Raw genomic sequence first — 21742 nt, 5'->3', positions numbered from 1 at the left:
TACAAGCTGCCAACATTAAGGAAGCCAGGTTATTATGGTATCGGTAATTTTGACATTTGCAATGTGACAAATGTAATCAGTAAAATAATTTCACGCGGATGAAGCCGCATGGGAACAGCTAGTATTAAATAAATAAACCTAGCTTACGTTCAGGTATTTTTAAATACAATACAGAAATACCATTTCCGTAGCTTTGCGAATTTATCCTTGATTCCTATGAGTGCAAAATAGCAATTATCAGAATGTTTTTTTACTACAACAATGCTTATCGGAGTGTTTATAACAAACAAATCTTACTTATATGATAAATGCAAAAGTTTAGACTGATGGATGTTCATTGTGCCGCCTAAACGGCTGAACGGATCTTGATAAAATTTATTATAGATGTAGACCATAGTCTAGAAGATCATATAGGCTACTTTCTTTTGTTTGTTTTAGCTTTCTTTTTTCTTTTTCTTTTTTCAAAAGGTTACCGTGGTATAGCCATGTTATGCGACGAAACGATGGGGACATAAACCAGAAAGTATTAAGATTGAATGTGAATGGCTACAAAGGTAGAGGAAGACCGAAGAAAGTATGGATGGATTTTGTAAAAAATGATAGGCTTAAGAAAGGAGTGGATTTAGATTTGAAGGCTGATAGAGATGTATGGAAGAACAGCACATACTGTGCCGACCCTCTGTAAGGGATAAGGGCAAGTGGATGATGACTTTTGTTTATTTTAATTCTGCGCGGATGGAGTTGCGGCTAAAAGCTAGTCAAATAATAAAGCTGTAAACTTATTGTGTTTCTTTATAGGCAGATAACCTCAATCCAGATGCAATATTTTATTCCCCGAATAACTCATTCTGTTTCAAGGATTTCCAATCTTATTGTTACGAATGATCTTTTGTGTTGGTCGGCTTGTGGGAAAACGTTACATTATTATATGTACTGATACTAAATTTATTTTCATACTACTCTAATATACATATATTACTTTTTCATTTCCATTTTTTTATAATATAAGGTGGCAAACGAGCAAGCGGTCACCTGAATGGAAAGCGAACGCTGCCCATAGACATTCGCAATAGCATACAGGAAATTTGCTCTTTATATGCGTCTACTCCACCGTAAAATCCACGTTCCCTTTCCATTCTATGCTTATGAGAAAAAGAGTGGGACGCAAAAGGGACTAAAGTTAGGCCTCCGGTACCACACTCATCAGACTAAACGCGGAATTGCTCCCACTTCACGCCTGTTTTCTGTGTAGTCGTGGGATTACACCGGGCGAGCCGGCCCATTCCTGCGAAGATGTTAAGGCGGGCACTACTACTGCTAAATTCAGTTGCATATACATTTCAGCTTTTCATAAATTGTACATATTGTTAGTTAACACCGCTATCTATCGGTATAAACCAACGTCTTTGAAAATTCTATGAAAAACCTACCACTCCAATCCAAACTCCACCCTTAAAGTGCTTTCGTACGAATAATGAAATTAGAGCTCAGAACAAAATGAACTAAAAGAAAGATAAAAGAATCCGCAAACAATCGCCTATGTAGATATTTATTCCCACGTCTTACACAATCTTTCGTTAATGTTGGTAGCCTTGTGCAGTAACCTCCTCGAAAACTTTAACATCGCTACCGAATAGACTTTATAATGTCACATCCGTCTTTATTATTTATTACCCACGTGGAAAATATTAGCTGTAAAATAATAAAACGTATAAGAGGCCTGAGTTAGGAAACGTTGATTGGCGGTTCTAATCACAAATACCTCTCGGAAGGTTGGCTGTTAACGGGGACCTTGGGACCAAGCGGTTTTCACATCACCTACAATGTAACGCACACATACATGTTAACCGCTAGCTTTATACGTATTCTAATGTCAGCCAGTATTTCTAATGTGGATGCATATTATAAAATATTTTTTTAATCAAAGGTTCAAAATTTTTAAACGTCGCAACTTTTGTACATCTTTGATAGGTATAGATGTTATATGAAGTGTTCACATTTATAATGGATTATAAAGGATGAAATTTCAATCGTGTTTTATCCAAGATGATGAAAGTGTTTAAGGAAATCTTACAGACAATGAACTAGAAATTATTTCCTCTATCGTTACTTCATGTTCGTGTTATGTTTTCTCATTACGAACTGTTGGCTCGTTTTTTCATAATTTATTTTCTTTTGTTTATACAAAACTCTACCATGTATTGTTTGTGAAAAGAATATTAAAAACAAGATAAAGTTTGAAGTAATCAGCTGAAAGTAACCAGGATATTTTAATTCCAAGTAAGACCTGGTGTCAACTGATGTTCAAATCATATCATAAATTCTGTGTAGCACAGCCCTAATGATGGATTCAAATCGTGCATACAAAGGTTTTCCATGAACTAAATTGCATCCACACTATGGCAGCCGTACACGGCCTCGCTCGCGGATTTCTCTGTGCGCTAATCGTCTTAATTTTATGCCTAAGGAGGGCCTACGCCGAGTAATTTACGTCTAACGAACAATAGCTGTGATTGACAGACAACATTAACTGAATTATGTATAAAGATCCTTGTTATAAGGTCCCGATTAATTGCTGTCTTGCGCTTACGTCGACTTGTCAATTTCACACCTCGTTCGTATTTTAGGGCTACTAAAGTACCAAGTTTATGTTTTGTCCTTTAACTTTTATGGCTCGCTTCAACCTTAAGTTACAATAAATAATTGGTTTGTGCTAATAAACATTTGACATTTTCTAACAAAGTAAGTTTTGGTTAAAATTGCAAAATTTAAAAAAATATTGTAAGGAAATTAGTAATTAGGAAATGATTTAGTTCGGAGATCTTGTACGTTGGTATTAAATACTCTCAATCAGAAAAGGCGTAGCATAGCGTAACTTTCCATTCGCAGTTTTTAAGTGTCTCTAACATGTTGATTAACTTGTAATTAATGATTGTTTTTTACACCAATTGATTAAACTTTGAAGTATTTATATTATTCATATTTATGTCATGGTAATAAATAATAAAATGCCTATATTATTCTTATAGGCAAAACCACCTCATTTATATTGCAATATAAATAATGCACATACAAGTTTTATTAACATGATATTATTAAATAAAGCAGATTTCAGTAAAACAATGTTTAATCCTTTAGTATAGACTTTAGATCTTCTGTAGCCAGATTTTAAAAAGTAAGATGTTATTTGATAAAGACGTAAAGGAATGTGGTAAATATAGGTAACTATAGTCAAAATATTTGAACCTTCATAAACAATATTCCGAAAGACTATTTTTACTTTACTAAACAATTTTAGTATAGTTATGTCTAAATCATTGGCTGGGTTTCTGAAGTTTCCATTTATTTTATCATCATAACCTAAGTTTCACTCACGTTAGTAATTCGAAACCTCATTTTCGAATCGAACCATAAGCACTATCGAATGGTTAAAAGTAGTTCGGAAACCGCCTATTGGACTTGCTTGTTTTGGTAAATTAGGTATCATGAGGTAATTTTTCCCTTTGTAATAATGTCAGAATGATTTTGTACTTAAGTATGGAACAACCATATTCTCAGTTTGTGACAACCCTGGGAGGTAATTAGTGTGGGAGGCAAGGATAGAACCCACCAGTTAATAGTAGCGTATTAACGCAACATTGGATTTATAGATTAATTAGTCACGACATTTATTTCGGTTTGGTTTATTAATGGTTTAGTATTCACATTACATGTTAAGTAAACTTCCTTGTTCTCTGTTTTAGGGACGCTGACTTTTTATGTACCTTCATGTCACTTAATTTACTGGGTGTACAAAAACGTATAGTCATTTCTTTCATTAAAACATAAAACAAAGGGTACGTGTACTTTGGCAGTAGAAATTCTCTTAATTAAATACTTATTAATTGACCATTTTCATTACATTACTTTGTCTATTGAGCGCTTTGTAGTACAGAATAAACACAGTACTAAATACTAAAGCAGATCAGAAAGTCTGTGGACATCCTCTTGCATCAATATACAAAATAGGCAACGCTGTTGGAGGAGGCATCATGACCTGTTTGAGAAAACTGTTTCGACGGATTCCATTACCAGTAAAACTTTCGCGTTTAATCGAAAATGTTTTTTTTATTTATTATATTGTGAAGTATCGTTTTATTACATAACTAGCTTTCGCTCGCGAATCCGTTCGCTTGTAATAAAACAAAACAAAACTAGGTAGCCTATGTGTTCTAGACTATCCTTTACACCTATGCCCAATTTCATTGAGATCCGTTCAGCAGTTTAGGCTACAAATTCTAACAAACATCCATCCAAACTTTCTCAGTTATAACATTAGTAATTGGTAAGGGTAATATTATTTTGTGTATTAAATTATACTTATCAATTTGCGATAAAATGCATTAAGTTGGTATCAAAACAATTGAGTAAACGAGTTAAAATTAAGAACCGTGAGTGTTTTCAACGCAACATAAAATATTCAAGATAGAAACAAGAATGAAAATGTTGTTGTTCTACAGAAAAAAAAACTTGCAATCGCTTACTTTGACAGGTGTTTCTTGACGTGCAAATAATGATCAATGCTATTTAATTGCAACTTTGTAAGTAATCTTTTATTATATTAAAACAAAATTATCAAGTATCGTATAACTTAATGTATATTATCTATAATGATAAGAAAACTTATAAATTATTCAAATTTTCTCTAATATAATTAACAACAGTTCACCTAATGCTATTACGAGTATATTTGATCAGATGAAGCGTTGCCGGCCTTAAAGCGAGGAACGTTCTGCCTGCAAAAATATAATACTTATCATACTAGTACTGATATTATAAATGCGAAAGTTTAGATGCATGGATGTTTGTTAGAGTTTGTAGCCTAAACAGCTGAACGGGTCTCGATGAAATTTGGCACAAATGTAGAGGATAGTCTGGAAGACACATAGGCTTCTTGCATTTGTTTTTTTTTATACCGCGCGGACGGAGTAGCGGGCGTAAGCTAGTTAATCTATATTTATATCTATACTCTATACTAATATAATAAAGCGTATACACATTTTATTTCTTGGCGTAGGATGTCAGCAATCACAGCATATTTTTGAATAATTCTTTAATAAAAAGCCCTACACTTACTTGTTTGTTGCATATTATCAAGTTATTAAAATTAGAGGGTAAATAAATTGGAAAAAACCTCTATGTGGGAAAGGGATCATAAACTACAAGCTGCCAACATTAAGGTGGTAACCGAAGTAATTTAGACTTTAGCTATTAAGAATTTGACAAATGTAAACAGTAATAAAGTTTTTATAATTTCATGTGGATGAAGCCGCAAGGGAACACCTAGTTGATTATGAATTTCCAAATTTGTAGGCGTTCTTTAATTAATCCATAATATTAATTTAAATATGTATTTATCTACAATACCAATTAACTGTTTTAGAACCTGTTTCTATCAGTAACAATGCTAATGATGTAAATTATGCCACCAGTTGTCTCGCAGAATGGTATTTCAGCAATTAAAATAGACTATTGACTACTAGTATCTGAATTGAATAAGTTCCTAATGCTTTGAATAATCTAGAACAATAAAATTATTCGGATTACAATGTATATGTGCAGCGCAAATTACATTACGTTGGCACTTTTAACGAAGGAATACACCAAAATGGTTAACTATTTTAAACAATTGAATCCTGATCTTCATTTGTTTCAGTTGTTTATTAAGCGTTCGGAAAGCCATATTTTAGAAAATAGCCCATGATTAGAGTATTTAATTATATACAGTATATTATTTATGTATGTATTTTATATAACTTCACACATAAAAATGTTATTATACAACTACAGTATAGTCCACTAATACACTCAACATTATATTGTAACACCGCACCCGCGGACAAATCAATCGTATGGTTTTTTGCGGGGTCATATTTATTTAAACTGTTTTTGTAAAATAAAAAAAAATACAAAGGGTAACCATTTGATCGCCACACTTTTAAAAATAAAAGTATGATCTTCGACGGATTTGAAGTATTTAAGATGAATATTAAGTATTACATAAAGATTTTCGTTTTAAAAAGTCATATTAAAGCAAATGTTTGATACATTGTAAAATGCATGTTTAGAGCGTTGCCTCAGCTTGTGATCAGTGACGCCCGCAATGACCTTGACCCGAAATCCTAAACATTAATAATTTTTCACACCAATGTTAACTTGTGTTGCGACCAACCGCGGTGATACAAAGTTGACTCCTGTTTAGTTTAATATTTATTTCCAAATTCAAAACAAAACATTTGAAAAAAAAACTAACGATATTCGAACTTTAAATGTTAAGAGAGAAAAAGGCTCTTAAAAGTAATTACTATTAGTAAAGTTATTATTTTAATATTGTGGACATTTAACCTATCTAAAAACGTAATCAAATAAATCAATATAAGCTTTAACAAAGAAAGAATTTAATAAACAAAGCCGTCGCAAATGTAAGCCAAGCCTCAATTAATAAAATCAATCCCTCGATAAAACTGATCAATAAAAGTTTCTTTTGCGATAAAACGACGATACATTCTACACGATTTCATATGAGTTTCGAAACACCCATAGCATTAGTGAAATAAATTATCCGATCGAGACTTTAGTAACATATTTTCACCGATTCTCAGAAATATTTTTAATTAATTAGACATTTTTAAGTTGAGCTGTCATAGAGGGCGACATCGTTGCGTAGGCGAATCGACCGCCGATAGCTTCGGATCGTTATCTCGCTAAAATTATGGCATCTAAAAGTTTTACATCGGGGCTATAATTCGAACCTGGAATGCATTACCTAAGGTTTAGGTCTGATGTTCTAAGAAGTGTCGACAAAAAGTTAGGTAAATTCACCGGACGCCATTTTTTTTCTCGCTAAAAAGTCGTCCATCACGACGAAGGTCAGCGGCTAGACGTACACAAAGAATGCTTGTCTGCTTGTCTGTTTTTATTTCAGTTTTTTTTGCAATGTCATACGTGTTTCGTTAGTACTTAAATGCGGGAGTCACGCTAAGGTCGAATTTTGTATTTCGCTTAGATAATTTCTTATTCTGACAAAGAGGAAAAAAGCTGTTTTAATATGTTTTGCTGTGGGGTCTTGTTTTTTTAAGATCTTGTAAAATGTATCTAAATTTATATTTTATACGATAATATACTAATAATTTCGGTTTCTTATACTTTTATGCCTACCAGGCAAGGTTATCATTGTATGCATTAGTATGAACACAATATACATTATGTCAATCATGTCTACGGGCGCCAGATCAAATAGCATTACGCGATCCGCTGCTTGATGGTCCCTTCTACTAAAAAAAAAATCAAAAAGCAAGCAACACAAATGCAAAACCTAGAGGACTTGTCTACAACCACTTGATATATCACTTCAAAAGTTCTACCAGAATTTTGAATTGATACTACCTGTAAATATGAGCAGAACGCTGTTATGCGGCGGAGATCACTAGTTATAAAAACAATTATAAAAATTCGAATGTCTCACTAAACATTTTAATTTAATTCGAGAACATCAATCATAACAGCAAGGTCCGACGAGTGAGCGTTGGATCTCACGGTCGAGGTCTCCGCCGCGTCTCTGAGCGATTTCATCATTTATAATATACACAAATATTGAATGGATTCAACAAGGAGATACGAAGCGCAATATATTTTCATAATTATTCAAGCCTCTCATATTTATAAGTATCGACGTATATCTTGCTTGCTGCAACATATATGCGTATACAGAATTTTCATCCATTTGCGTTAATAAGAGCTCTTCCAAACTTTTGACCAAACTATCGCACAACTGTTTAGTCTCGCTTTGATTCCTATGAGCGTATACGGAGGTGCCCTCACTACTCTATTTTCAGTTGTGCAACTAAACTGTTCATCGGATAATTTAATCAAAGGTGTGAGGGCACTCTTAAAGATATAAGTTTGTTTTAATTCAAATCCAAGTCTTTCAAAACTCTACGAAGATAAACATTATTCCAAAGGCCTTCAGCTTTAGGCCTTTAATGATCTTTGTTCACATTAAGACAGTCTTTCGCCAAAGTAACAACAATTTGTCCCAAAACCTTTATTTATCCCGATAAAAATGTGTTAGAAATAGTTTTAGTTGCATTCTTTATTTATACATACAGTTAAGCCATAGTTAATTGGTCAATCATATTTCGGCTTTTCGCACATGCAATTACGATGTATTCAAGTATTCCAGTCGTTGCAGTGATTGGCTGTACTGCATACTTGGAGCACGTATCTATACTAACATTGTAAACAGGAAAGATTTTTATTTTTGTGTGTATTGAAATAACTCGGAAACTACTGGGCCGATTTAAAAATATCTTTCACCGATAGAAAGGTAATTTATCTGTAAGTAACATAGGTTATACTTTTAAATTTTACGCTTACAAAGTCGCAAGCAACAGTTTGTGATAAGATCGTGGTCTGTCGTCAGCCTTCGCATATGGAATCCGGTTTGCAACTGCTCAGTTGCTTTTCAATTTGCTTTGTATACTTTTGACATGGCTTGTAATCTAATCCTTGTAGCAGAGATTGCCAAACGTAAGAAGTGCGAATAAGTCACTAAGAAGTCTCTCAATGGAGATTTATTAAGAATTCTACACTAAGCAACAAACAATGTAAAATATGAATACAAAAATATCAGTTATCTTATAAGAGAAATAAAAAAAAGAACCTTGTAAAATTGCTTTATTTTATTACAAGAGACGTGAAAAAATGCAAAATGTCTTTTCTTTTATCATAAGATCTAATTGTTTTAGACCCCGCAGTGCTAACCACAGAGTTACCGATGAGGGGTCAAGAAAGATCGGATAGGTTAATAATGCAAGTGTTCAGTAGTTAGCCTTGCTTCGGATAAATAAAAACCGTGAGATGAAAATGGTTTCCTGTTCTTCATTTTTGAGATTGTAGAATCTTATACTTTTTATAATTTTTTATTTTTAAAAATCTCTTTGAGAAGAAATGTATTTACTATTTAATAGTGTTTAAAAAAAGAAAATTCCGATATTTTTCAAACCGAAGATTAACCGAGAAAATTAGTCAGGATTTTCAACAACATCATACAATTTTTTTTATTCTCGTTATCAAAGTATGTGAGCAGAGTAAATAACTGGCTATTTTGAAATAAAATAAGGGTGTTGAATTGATCATATTAAAATGAATTTCTATTCCTCATATAGTGATATTTCCAAACACGTCATCTATTGAAAAATCATGTAACTACTTCATATTGACCGAACATTTCAATGTTCATATCTCTCGAAGAATTTGTTGTAAGCTTTATCCGATAGATGGCAGTTTTTCTCAAATATTGGTCGAACATTATATGTTGTTGAAAATAAAAATAAATAGGAGAGAATTGATGACATATATATTATCATCAGCAATAAAAGATATCTAAGATTTAACATAATAAACGCGTTTGATAATATTCATTCTGATTGTATATAGATATTATCAAGGAGAAACAAAATTCTTTACTTTAAAAGTCGTGTGGTAATAATTAAAGGGCAAAAAACATTATATGTTAAGATAATATAAACGTCTATCCAACAAGAGTACTTAACAAGAAGATTGTTTCATAATCTAGCGCTTTCATAGTTGAGGAATAAAAATTGAGAGGCTTTGATATCCCGGTCTGGGCACAAAGAAAGTAGATTACATTAAAATTTCTCTATGATGCTAGTTTCACACGAGGGCAGCTCAATAAGATAGAACAGTAGGAACTACGGTACGGATATTTAAACTCGAAGATACTTAAAACAGTATTCTCTTTCGGCGTGTGCTTTCATTAGCTGCTCTGCCTGTGCTCTCCTCGTGTAAAAGTATCATGAGAGCGGCCACGGCGGTAATATCGCGCCACTCCGCTGCGCCGCTCATCAACGTTAAATCTAGTTTGCTGAAACTTATCAATTTTTTTTTCCGCTGAAAAAGGCTTACTGCGCTCTTCATCTTTCCCACGTTATTTTATCAAGTTAAATATTCTTTTTGCTATTAAAAGTTTGTGTTTTTATGTAACGAAAGCAAGAGTAAAATTTTACAAAAATTCGCTACAATGTAGGGAGTATAAGTGTATAAGAGAAAACCTAAGAACTATGTTAGTAAAGGACATATAAAAAACGTTTCAACAAATACAACTAATACTGCTGACTCATATTGTATTAAAGTACTACAAATTAATACCTACGAAGCAAAAATATGTTTCCGCCCGGGATCGAACCGGGGGCCTTCTGCGTGTTAGGCAGATGTGATAACCGCTACACCACGGAAACTTGAGTGTTACATTTTAAATACTACTTAAATATAAATGTAAAGTGAAAGTTACCATTATTTTAAACTGTAAATCTTGGCGCCTGTAAGAATAAAATAGCAAAACTTTTCGAAATCGACTTCACTATTTTTTAAATATTTTATCAAATTTAACATTGGCTAATACGTCGTAGATTTATTAAATATGTTGAGAAATTGAAAAAAAAAACATACTAAACATGCAAACAACAAACTTTTATTTTACTTATGGGTTATAATAACCAAGAAAGACTGATACAGTATTCCAAGTTTTGCACTTCTATATGCATGCAATATGTTTTACTTACATTATATTTAAAACGAATACACTATAGACAAATTAATGTAAAATTTTCTTCTAAATTAATTTATATCCTTTATTTTAATTTCATGCAACTGTCTTAAGTTTCCGTGGTGTAGCGGTTATCACATCTGCCTAACACGCAGAAGGCCCCCGGTTCGATCCCGGGCGGAAACATTATTTTTTACAAACAAATCATTGTTATAACAGAGGGTTTCGGCTACTAAAACACCAATTCAAAAATACGCTTTTTTTTCTCAACGATATATTTTCACAAAGATTAATTTTCGTTGTTTCAATTTGGCATCTTCTCAAAGTAGTGATAGTGTATAAAGTGTAACTAAGTAGTTATATTATGAGAGAGAGAACGTTTTGCAAGAGATCATTTCAAATACCATACTGAAATGGACAATGTAGTTAATTTTCTTTTTAAGCAATTCTTCAGGTTACTAGTAAAACGAAAAGTAGAGAATCTTTACATTGGTTAAGCGCGGGCGCAAAACTTTAACTAAAAAATCGCACGACACTTGTGCGATTGTCGATTGTTTCGCAGCGGATTAAACTGTTCAATTGCTCAACTAAAAATCGAGTAACGTGCGCACCTCCATAAGCTCATAGGAATCAAAGCGCGACTAAACAGTTGTGCGCAAGTTTAGTCAAAGGTGTGCTCTCTCTAAGTGCCTCATTTTCTTACATTCTTATAAAATGAAAACGCCTTTCAAGTGTTATTCCACAATTTGTGAGGTAGTGTATAACAAAGCGAACTTCGTGAGTGCTTAGATATTTTCAAGGATTGTTGAACTTTAACGTAAGCTTTCACAAATTGTTTTTTATTTTTCAAGAAAGGGTTTCTGTTTCTTTAAAAATGATACGTGTACTGTATGCTTGTAACGTTCGCTCCTATCGGTGGTCCGAATAGTACTGCCTTGCTGACATGCCACCATGTTAGTAGACAGTTAAGTTATGTACTGACTAATGTTATTAGGTGACATTCCTACGCTGGTTTCCCTGTAACACTAATCACTGACTGCATAAATTGTAGCCGTGTGACATGTTTATTTTTTCGAATGGCTTTCGTAACATAACATTTTCTACATTGAAATATAAAAGATATATACCTTGAATATTTAGGTATGTTTAAATTTCATAACAAAAACATGAATTCACAAAAGGAGTTCCCAAGGTAGTTATCTTCTTAGATATGCAAATAACCCTTGCAGGAAACAAAGCGAAATCATGGCAAATAATAATTATCCTTCGTGTACGGCGGTAACGCAAACTATTAGAGAATAAATAATAGCGGCGGCCATGTTGATTGCTTATAAATTGTAACCCTTCATTGTATTGATACTGGCCAGCAATTATTTCACATAAATATACATCACAAACAAATAATAACATTAATAATTAAATAAAAAAAATATACAGACGAATTGAAAACATCTTCTTTTTAGAAAGTCGGTTAATAAGAAATCATATCTATACTATATAAGAGGAAAGATTTGTATTTTTATTTTTTTATGTATCGAAATAACTCAAAAATTACTTGGCCGATTATAAAAATTCATTCACCGTTAGAAAGGGAATTCATCTATAAGTAACATAGGTTATATCTTTTAATTTCACGCGGACGAAGTCGCGAGCAACAGCTAGTGAATGTATTGAGACGTTTTTGGCCAATGGAATATGCATATCATAGAATAACAACAGTATAATATAATTATTACACTATTCTTAAAAAAAAAGAATCTAAAAGCCCATCATATGTGCACAGTATGTTCTTCCATACCTTTCTATCAGTCTTCATTTCTGAATCCACTCCCTTCTTAACCATATCCTCTTTCACACAATCTATCCATACTGGAATAACTGACATACATGCAAAGAGAAACAATCATTTAGAAGAATTTTGCCTTAGCCTGCAGTTTACTAAGTTAGCTTACATAGAAGTGACATTGTTTACTTCGTCTATCACTCAGGTCTTTGTTACCACTAATGGCAGGAGCGAGACCTTACAGCCGGATGTTTTTTCTGAAATATGGACTGATTCAAAAACTTAAAGCGAGATATATTTTAAATTTGTTACTTGATCGAGAGTACGTAACTACAATTAGTAAACATTTATTTTTACGGTTAAAATTATTTTGTTTGTGTAAATAATTTGACTAAGATTGCTTTCTTAAGAAATGTTATCGATTCTTGTCCACTTTTGTTATCAGATATTTTTTTGATTCCAAACCAACAACAGATGTTAAGTCGCTATTGTTATGTTCATAAGTGACATTGATTACTTTACAAATTGTAGCTCGTTCTTCATCATTCTTAAACAAAATAAGATTAACGCTTTTTCTTATGACTTAAGACAGGAGTAACTTCTTGCCATATCGTACAAAAGAAGGCACACGTCTAGGCACTTCTAAAGACTAATATTTTCTTCGTGAAAGAGGGTGAGCGAAACGATAAATTTCATTCCTATTGACGATTGGCGGACATTAGTTCTCTGGACTATTCTGTTGCCTAATTTATTGGCTTGATTTTGTGAGATACAAAACTACCGTTGAACGAACTATTTACTTCTCCTTTGAATACTTGTTTATAGTCTACTTCTAAGGATTATATCCGGATTTTTTTCTCCTTTAACGTAAAAGTAATAATTGCTTTTAACATAAAAAAGTTTACTTCATCTGTTATAGTTAAAAAAAATATTTTTACATTATTAATAATTTTAAATATAAATGAAAATTGAAGGCTTTGTAAGATACATAAACTTTTGAAACAAGTATGTTTCAAAAGTTTATGTATCTTATCTTATATTATTATAATAAAGCGTAAACACACACTTCCTTGTTGCCTAAGATGTCAGCAATAACAGGTTATTTTTGAATAATTCTTTTTTTTTCACGCTTTAGGTTATATATTTTAACGCCATTGAACTTATGGGGTAAATATTTTGGAAATAAACTCTAATGTGGGAAAGAGACCATAAGTTACTACCAACATCAAGGAAGCAAGGTTGTCATTGTGTCATGTCATTTTGACATTTGTAATTGCTAATTTGACAGATGTAAACAATAAAACAAAATTTTCATAATCTCATGCGGATGAAGTCGCACTGGCACAGCTAGTTATACATACAAAGAACTTAATATGAAACTGTTGTTCGTGTAATAAGTCCAACTAATCTAAAAGAAATAAAACAACCATCAAGAGTATGATTGATTAGTTTCCTTCAAGATAGATCACTTGCCGAAATGTTGAGCTTCTAAGTGGAACTTTAAGTTGATAGCTTTATCTTAGCTTAAATATTTACTTTCACTTTAATTGAATTTTTTAATAAATCTGCCCTGAGTTTGATCACTCGACCTACTAAACTAAATAACAGAGCACTTGTTTTTTTTTCATTTGCTTTTATTTTAAATATTTCAATTATTTTAATTAATTTCAACTAAGTTTTTAACTTTAATTAGTCACGACCGTATTTTAATAACAGTTTAAAAGCTTTCACTTTATGTTAATGCTGAAACATTAACTTTTATCCGGCTTAATGTAGCTTCTTAGCTTCATACTTTGGATTAATTCACTTAACTGTGTCTAACTTGAACTGTCCCAATTCATTATAACTTTAAGTGATGAAAAGGTGTAATGCAATAATTTAAAAGTTTAAAATTGGTATGTTTGAAATATAAAATGTTTGTACAAAAACAGTAATAAAGTTGACCCAAAAAATTTAGCCTCAAGTATTGTTTTGTATGATATTGTCCAAATATTATATTTTAAATACATTTACTAAACTATATAACAACTGTTTAGTCATGCTTTGATTCATATGAACTTATATAGAGCTGCGCCCACTAGTCGATTTTTAGTTGTGCACTAAACAGTTGAATTGACTGCGAAACAATTGACAATCGCTCAACAGTTGTGTGATGTTTTAGTGAAAGGTGTGCGCCCCTTTTTAAATTTGGAACTTTTGATATACGAGTATAGAGATGTATGAGTATATGTTGAACAACAATTCATATAACAATCTAACAACGATCATCGAAATTGTGTAAATATGTTATGAAATGTAGAGTAAATAAAAGGGTCAATTTAAAATCTCAAAATCCCCTCAATAGCAGGCTCGGCACGCCTTTATGTTTGTGGAGGCTTTCCTAAGCTTATCATGTTACTTGTATAACTTGTTAATTAAACATGATTTAACATGTTAAGTAGAGTATTATAACGAGTTAATTTATAACAATTCCCTAAGTATTTATAAAAAAGAAGATTATTACGGTCTGATTCTGGACGTATCGTACGTATCAAATTGTTTTGTAGCTAACTGCTGTTTACAGTCATATGAAATGTTTTAAAACATAAATCGATTTTTTTAAGAATACTGAATTATGTCATACAATATTTACTTCCTATTCTAATCAAGTAAACATAGGTAATTGAATATCGGCCATATCAAATAATGCTCGATAACTTCAGCAATATATGAAGTTTAAGAGCGTGCGCACAACTGAAACTAAACAGTCGCACAACTGTTTAGTCTCGCGCGAGTCTATTTGTAGTTGTGCAACTAAACAGTTAAATTAGCCGCGTAACAATTGACAATTTGACAATTGACAGTTGTGCGATAGTTTAGTTTCAGGTGTGAGCACGCTCTAATTGTCGACTGGAATCTTAATTCAAATTTAAGGTGTAACTTTATCCACCTCCCTTAATAAAGATAAACAAGTTGTAATAAATCATCCGTAGAGGCGATAAATTAAAGAAAATTGCCGAGCTCCGGCCGTAGACTCGCGTAGAGCTGGCGTAGAGGCTTAATTCGAAACGGGTACCACAAATTTCGTCGTAATAAAGATTTTTGGGCGGCTTTGTTGGTGTTAATGGGTATATTAAACTTGAAACGTAATTTGAAATACTAAATTGAATTAACTTTTTTGAGCGCGGGCAATCTCCATGGATAAAACAGGTTTTGTAAGTTAGGGAGGGTTTGGGATTTATTTTATTTTTTGACTTTTTGACCGACTTCCCAAAAGAATGAGGTACTCAACTCGTCTGTATGTTTTTTTTTGTTAAAAAAATGTTATGTGGTATACTTCGCGTGCAGAACTTGTAAACCTATATTTTAGTAATTAGTGATTAATTATTAAACGAGTAAATACCAAAAAAATTTGTTTCCGCCCGGGATCGAACCGGGGACCTTCTGCGTGTTAGGCAGATGTGATAACCGCTACACCACGGAAACTTGACAAATGCTTTTAAAATAAATGCAAATAAATTGATTATTATAATATCTTTTTTAAAACAATCCTAAGTTAATAAATAAAGGCTATTGTTTTTTTGTCAAAGTAGTTTCAGGACTAAGTTAATATTTTCCATTTTTATTTTACAACATCTATTTCAAGAATACTCTCATTTGAAAACTTTAAATTTAAACTCAATGTAAAAGGATGTTTTATGCAACAGCCGCTGACTTCCTACAGCACGACTCCGCGTAAAAAGGTGCCAGTGATTACATTAACATAAGATCTTCAATCGACTTTTTACCATTACCGTTGACTAGCTAGCAAATGCGATTTTGTCTGTGTAACAAATTAAAGAAAAATAGATTCTCAATAGATCATCTTACTTCTTACTACTTACTAATCTTATATACTTATACTAATATTATAAATGCGAAAATTTAGATGGATGGATGTTTGTTAGTGTTTATAGCCTAAACAGCTGAACGGATCTCGATGCAATTTGACATAGACGTAGAGGATAGTATGGAAGAACACATAGGCTACTCATTTTTTTTAATTACACGCGGACGGAGTCGCGGGCAAAAACTAGTCCTTTTATATTGCAATGTATCTGAGTTAACTTTCAATTTAGTCTACTAAAAAAATCACACAAACTCTCTGAATAGTTGGCTACTACTTTAGAAATATCCTTTCTTACCCCTATTTGAGGATTACTTCAAGTCTAACTGTGACTTATATTACAAGTTGCTTTGCCTTCATATTCTAATATTCTTCACAAGTAATACTACGACCACATAGAAGACAGGCATGAAATGGAAGCAATTCCGTGTTTTGTCTTATGAGTGTGGTGACGGAGGCCTAATTTAAGTCCCTTTCTCTTTACCACCCTTTTCTTATACGAGTAAGGAGAGGATGGGAAGGGGAAGTGGATTTGACGGTGGAGGAGATGCATAGGAAGGGGAAATATCTTCTTTATGTGCGTCTCCTCCTCCGTCGGATAAGGGTAGACAATGCGGATGTCTATGGGCAGCGGTCGCTTCGCCATTTTGGCTGATTCAGGTGGCCGCTTTCTCGTTTGCCACCTTATGTTATATTAAAAAAATTCAAACGTATTATTTTTAAATATACCTAGTGACGTTAATAATTCGTTATGTACAATAAAACTGACGTTCGAATTGTTAATGACACAGTACAATGTACAATTCTGTCACGAGGGTGTATTGGTGGCTTGTCTAGCCGGAGGGAAATTTTCATAACAATTGAGTCGGGATTTGTATTCGGTTGTTGCATTTTTTGCTTTCCAGAATTCGTTTGAAATAGAGTCGATAAGTTACATTTTTTGGGCCTTCTATTTTTACTTTGATATAAAAGTATTTTGTATTAGTTTTCGCCCGCGACTCCGTCCGCGTACAATAAAAAAACAAATCCGAGTAGCCTATATGTTCTTCCAGACTATTCTCTACATCTGTGCAAATTTCAGCGAGATTCGTTCAGCCGTTTAGGTTACAAAGTCTAACAAACATCCATCCATCGGTTCATCTATCTTAACTTTCGCATTTGTAATATTAGTAAGAAGTAAGTATTTATCATATGAATACCTAATGATGTATAATTTTAAATTGGAGTTGTATTTAAACATTACAAATTTTACCAAACTAGAGAACGTGTGCTCTTAATTGAGTTATTTCATACATCAAAGATCCATCAGTCGGCGACATCAAAGCTTGCCTTAATTAACTGGTTTACGTAGAAATTGACAACTAACGTAGATTACTTTTCCCGTGTTTACATCACGTCAAAATGAACAAAACAAAATAATTTATATTAATGTCAACTTAAATTTCAATAAAATCACGTGACTAAATTTTTTTTAAAAACTATTTTATTCACCTTTTGGTTGCTTGATTCTTATCGACCAGTAATTTTTTTCCAATAAGTTTCACAGCTTTTACAGCAATCGTAAATTTATCCACTTATTCATTTTAAAACATTATTTAAAGTGTTCTATAACTTCATTAAATAAAATAATGAAAAGAAATCAATAGATGCTGCTGAAACATTGTAAATTTACATTACTCATGTTCGTGTGTACTTCAAACATTTTTAAGGTATGTACATACAGGAAAAACAACGTGACATGAAGTAATTTCCGGTTTTTAGTTTCAAAGAGTTCCGTCGCACAAGCGCCTTCCTTCTGGTACTTTGAACTCATATGAATTACCGGTTCTGTTTGTTGTCGTATCGTATGCAAATTCAACTCTTTGAGTTTGTATAATAAGTTATAACTTGAACCCTGTGACGTACACCAAATCAAAATATTTTTGCCTTATTTCTAACAAGGGGGAAAGGTTTTAACATACATGTATACGAGTACAACATATTACATACGAGTTTATTGCCTACGTACAACTTTCAAAGGAATTAAAAAATATTAAAAAAACAGTGGTTTGCATATAAGAATGTGACTAAAATCTTCACTATAGAACTATTAAAAAAAAAACATTTTTAATACCGAATAAATTCATGTTTGATTACTTTTACACTAACGGATTCTGTATAGTAATTTGGTAAACCAAACAAAGAGCTTTATGTATTGTAATCGGCTTATGACAGGATTTAGTCTAAGCCTATAAGGTGTAAGTTTACAGTGAATACAAAAGAGGTATTAAATGATTTTATCGATTTACAATTACGTTAATTGTATTAAGTTTATGCAAATTTACATTTTTTTTATATTTTCTTTTAACAGTACATAAACAATTAAATATAGCTTAATCTAAAAAAACGCAAAATATACCTCAATGGTTTTTCACTAGCGTTTCAGTGGCTTGCGTACATAAATATTGTTTGAGTATGCATAATGTTTTTTTGTGTTATACATTTTATTAAACCTGAGGGTAGTTCATTAACTAATCTAGATACAATGTATGATGCCGTGCGCTCGCCGTACACATTTTTTGCGTCAATAGTATAGTACTGGCTATCTGTTATCGCCCGAGTGCATATAGGATGTTCCTTTCTTTAGTATGTAACATACAAACCTATAGTAATATATGCAACATTTTTCACTCTACCTTTTGTTCTCAAAACTCTCTTACAATCACATCTTTACTTTAAAATAGTTAGATACTGGTTGTATATCGTAATAGATTTAGAAATAAAACTATTTTTAACGGAGACATGTGTAATGATAAAATATGTAAAGAAAAAGACTATAAAAAAGTGATGACGTCAACAATGTGTTCTAATTTTGAATAATTCAATTTCTTCTTCTTCCCTAATGGCTTGACTCTAAAGACATGTAAAAACTCCTTGAACACTGGTCATGTCAATTTTTTAAGCAAATTATGTTAAAATAATGTATTTAATGTTTATTTTGTGTTTAAATATTCTAAGTTATAGTAAGTATAAGTTAAGTTTTCTAATCGAACTTAATAACCCAAATCACGTGCACGAAACTTCATTAATATAAATGTATATTGTTATCATAACATCCAACACAACGTAACATAAAACAAAACAACGGCCCCACGTCAACCTGTCTCGTACAGCGATAGACAAACACTGCACTGAGGTCGGTAATGAGAAAATTAATGACCTCATTACGCACTCATGAAACCGTCAATATGTGCCGTACCATTATTTACTAAATTAAGGGTGACTTGAATAGATAAATTTGAATCATCGGAAAATTCAGCGAGGAAATCTTCAATTCTTAGAAGTCTTACAAAGTATTATCTTACTAATGTAATAAATGCGAAAGTTTATATGGATTTTTGTTAGAATTTGTAGCCTAAACTGTTGAACAGATCTTGATGAAATTTAGCACAGACGTAGAGGATAGCCTAGAAGAACAAATTCTTGATTTTTTTTTTATTCCACACTGATGGAGTCGCGGGCAAAATCTAGTTGTTACATAATCTTGATAGCAGTGTGCATAAAATACTTTCGTATAGTCTTGAAAGAAGTATACATCCGTTCACATCCATTCTACTTGTCACTTGTTTCGCTTTATGATCTGATTTCTAAGTCAATACTTCAATCTTGGGTTTGGACTTTACTAAACTCAACTTTCAAGAAGGATCATTAGTAGTTAGTGATATGAAAATAGATATTCACTATGTAATAATTGTAAAAATTCACGATACGTCACCAAAAATTTATTGTACAATGCGAAAGTTTAGATAGATGGATGTTTATTAGAGTTTGTAGCCTAAACGGCTGAACCAATTTCGATGATATTTGGTATAAATGTAGAGGGTAGTCTGGAAGAACACACTGGCTACTCTCTTTTGTTTTTTTTTGTAATTCCACGCAGAAGTAGTCGCGGGCGAAAGCTAGTTACTTCATAAAAATTGTTTTCACGACTAACTTACATAATTAAATATCTTCACGAAACGTCTTCATAAAATATCTTTTACATAAGTTTGTTCTTTGAATTTTATTATTCTTGCGAAATTGTTGAAGGTACAATAAAATTCGGACGTGCTCTCCTTAGACTTATTTTTAGTAGACTTCTTTATACGTACTTCTTGTAAAGGGAAAGTAAAAATTGAAGTGGGTTGATAAGGACGTTTTGTCTCAAGTACTGAGATCGATTCATGGATAAAACCTTACATATAAAATCTTTTCTGAAAAGTTAAACAGATCTACATATTATAATGGCATTTTAGTAATAACAAATATCCTTAAATGTATATACATACTGACGAAACTACAATAAACAATACAAAATTGTAGTTACATACAAAAAACAAAAGGCTGATATTGTAGAAGTACGGATCAAAAATAATTAAGAATTATCAAAACAAAATAAAATGTAATTAACATCGGAATTAGTAATTGAAATTGGAACCATTTATTTGCAATCAGCGTTAGCAAAAAATTGAATAAAAGCTGCAACGAATCTACAATCAAAAGGATCCCCTACAATCAAGTGCCAAAGGAACATTTGTGGAATCCAATAAGAGTCTCCTGCCGCACTGGCTAGGTACAGGAATGCTTGGAACGTCGATAATTGCACCTGAGAACTTTCAACTGTTACGTTATCCAATCCTGATTATCAGAATATCTAAGGAAACCCTACAATAATATGGACATCCAATAACAATTCGTAATTGAAAATGGACATCTATAAAAATTATTATTAATAATACTTTTTTATTCAATATCTATACTATTATAATAAAGTGTAAACACACACTTATTTATTTTCTAAGTTGTCAGCAAATACAGTATGTTTTTGAAAATTGCTCTTTTTAATTATAAAAAAAACCCTACACTTACGTCACGCTTTAGGCTATATGTTTTCACGCCATTAAACTTAGGGGGTAAATATTTTGGATAAAAATCATAATGTAAGAAAGATACCATAAGTTGCTGCCAACATCAAGAAAGAAAGAATGCTAAGGTTTGTCATGTCATTTTGACATCTGCTATTGATATTTTGACAAATGTAAACAATAAAATAAAATCTTCATAATTTCATGCGGATGAAGCCGCACGGGAACAGTTAGTTGTTAATAAATGTGAGGTAATGGAAGTAACTACAATAGTAAAGGATATTTTAAAATAGTAATATTTTTTGTTCTATAATTATTCTGAATTCCTTTATTATTATAAAGTCAGTTTTAAAGTATCTTAATATGTTTAAATGAATATATTTAACATATATTTGAAGAAGAATCTACTTATTTATACTAGTTATTGCTCACGACTTCGCCTGCATGGAATTAAAAAAGTAAAAAAATATAACCTATATTACTTACTGTTAACGTAGCTTTTTAATGGTGAAAAAATTTTGAAATGGGTCCAGTAATTTTTGAGTAATTATAATACATACCAAAATACATATCTTTCCTCTTTATAACAGTAGTAAAGTATAAGA

General features: G+C 32.1%; 3 non-coding genes across 3 annotated transcripts; 1 reads left to right on the top strand and 2 right to left on the bottom strand.

Moving 5' to 3' along the window:
* Positions 1-10225: 10225 nt before the first annotated feature.
* Positions 10226-10298, bottom strand: Trnav-aac. Its single transcript has one exon. It is a non-coding gene; the product is annotated as a tRNA-Val (tRNA).
* A 421-nt stretch (positions 10299-10719) lies between these two features.
* On the top strand, positions 10720-10792 carry Trnav-aac. The gene has a single exon. It is a non-coding gene; the product is annotated as a tRNA-Val (tRNA).
* Positions 10793-15781: 4989 nt separating this feature from the next.
* Trnav-aac lies at positions 15782-15854 on the bottom strand. The gene has a single exon. It is a non-coding gene; the product is annotated as a tRNA-Val (tRNA).
* Positions 15855-21742: the final 5888 nt, after the last annotated feature.

Source organism: Papilio polytes, unplaced genomic scaffold (assembly GCF_000836215.1).
Source record: "Papilio polytes unplaced genomic scaffold, Ppol_1.0 DF824146.1, whole genome shotgun sequence".
Lineage (NCBI taxonomy): Eukaryota > Metazoa > Arthropoda > Insecta > Lepidoptera > Papilionidae > Papilio > Papilio polytes.
The sequence above is the reverse complement of the archived record's forward strand: the minus strand, read 5'-3'. Positions and strand labels throughout refer to the sequence as shown.